Consider the following 2,186-nt stretch of genomic DNA (forward strand, 5'->3'; position numbering starts at 1 on the left):
GTGTTCAATAGGGAAATCAATAGGTCACTGTCTGTAGTGGAGCCAAAGTTGGGCACCAGGTAGGTGATGAGGGCCGTTCCATAGGACACGGTCACCACAGTGAGGTGGGACGAGCAGGTGGAGAAGGCTTTACGCTTTCCCTCCGCCAATGGCAGCTTGAGGATGGTGGAGATAATGCGGACGTAGGACAGGAGTATCAACAGGAAAGGGCACAGGATGAACACAATTGTTACCATGAGATCAACAATCTTAATCTGCGATGTGTCGGCACATGCCATACTCAGCACTGGTGGGAAGTCGCAGAAGAAGTGTTGGATGCGGTTGGAGCCACGCAAGGGCAGGCTGAAGATCCACATAGTCAGAGGAACTTCCACCGAGATGCCAGCAGCCCATGCAGCCCCCACAAGCAGAGCACAGACCCGGGCGCTCATGATGGTTGCGTAGTGCAGGGGGTGACATATGGCCACGTAGCGGTCGTAGGCCATGGCTACGAGGAGGCAGCATTGCGTGAGGCCCATGATGGCATTGACATACAACCCCACTGCACAAGCTGCAATGGAGATGGTCTTTTCCTCCACCAGGAGGTGAGCCAGCAGCTTGGGGACCACACTGCTGGTGAAGCAGATTTCCAGGAAAGACAAGTTCAGCAGGAAGAAATACATGGGGGTGTGGAGGGAGGGGCTCAGCTTTATCAGCAGGATAACGAGCAGGTTCCCCATCAGGGTGAGCAGGTAGATGGCCAGAAGCACCACAAACAGAAGAATTTGCAGCTTGTTAAGGTAGGAGAACCCCACCAGGATGAACACACCGGAGATGGTCTGGTGCCTCCAGGGTCTCCATCGGAAGAGGTCATCTGTAGGGGGACAAAGACACTGGGTCTGAGGCATGTCAGAAATGTGACTTCAAACTAAAACATTGGTCCTGGTTTCCTTCCTGTTGGGACCCTTCTGACTAACACCTGCTGATTTTCTATATTTTATAATTTCTCTGTAAATAACAGCGACTGACCCGGCCTTGCTCAGGGCTTTCAGCAGAGTCAGGGACATTTGGTTCATGTGCTCAAGGGGTTGACTGTCTGGTTCTGTCTCTTTGAAGTCAGGCTTCTCAGGGCTCCTCACTGTCACTGGCTTGAGATGTCCACTGTCTTCTCCTGTCCATATGAAGGTGAGTTTCCCGGAGTTCTTCATTTTCATCTGATGGAAGAGCCGCTTGTCTCTGTCTCTGTGTTTCCAGTCCATGTTGTCTGTCTGTTGCATTTCCAACAGCTCTCGATGGGGCCGTTCTGTGTGAATGGGAGGGAGCTGGACCTGACGGGGGTCTAATTCCCTCAGTGAATGTGGCGCTGTGTCAGTTGTGTCACTTCCAGTGGGAAAGTGCATTTCCTGCTCTGCGTCTCTGCTGTCTCGCTGGTCTGAAAGGCGTGGTGAGAAGGAATGGTGCGGTAGGTTGAGCCCATTGTTGTGGATCACCCTGGTGCAGCCCAGGGGTGAAGGTAACAGCTGTGTGTTTGAGGTACTCTTGTATGGGCACCCCCAGCCCTTGGGGGGCTCCCCATGGGCTGTGTAAGATATGTCAGTGGGGGTGGAGACAGATGACTGAAGGCTGGGGGTGAGGGACTGTTGGAGTGTGGAAAGGTGGAGGGGAAGGGGTGGGTGGTGGAGGAGGGGGAGCAGAAGCTGGAAGGGTTCGGGACCAGGGCAGGGGGCAGAGGGTGCTGCAGTGGGGGCAGGGGGTTGCGGGGGAGGCCTCGTTGTGTGTGGTGGTTAAGGGCTGGGGATGGGGGTGCAGAAGTTGGGAGTTGGGGGGACTCAGGCCAGGGGGTGGGAAGTGCTGGATGGTTGTACACCAGGGAGATGATTCTTGACAGGGAAGGGCCTATGAGGGCAGGGATGGGTCAGGGCAGAGTATTTGTTGGTTGTGAGGGTCGGGGGTGAGGGCAAGAGCTGAAGGTGCAGGGTTTGGTGTGGGGAGTCTCAGGGCAAAGGTGGAGGGGGATGGAGTGGGGGAGGGAGCTCAGGACAGAGGACTGGGGGTGCGTTAGGGCAGGTGTTTGGGTGGGGGGGTCCTTGCTGGGGTGTGATGGAGTATGTGCAGGGTCTGGGCGGGTTGGGGCAGCTCAGGGCAGGGGATGGAGGGTGCCAGACGGAGGGTGCAGTGTGGGGGTCAGTGCAGAGTCGGGGGGTGAA

Source organism: Carettochelys insculpta, chromosome 32, assembly GCF_033958435.1.
Source record: "Carettochelys insculpta isolate YL-2023 chromosome 32, ASM3395843v1, whole genome shotgun sequence".
NCBI lineage: Eukaryota > Metazoa > Chordata > Testudines > Carettochelyidae > Carettochelys > Carettochelys insculpta.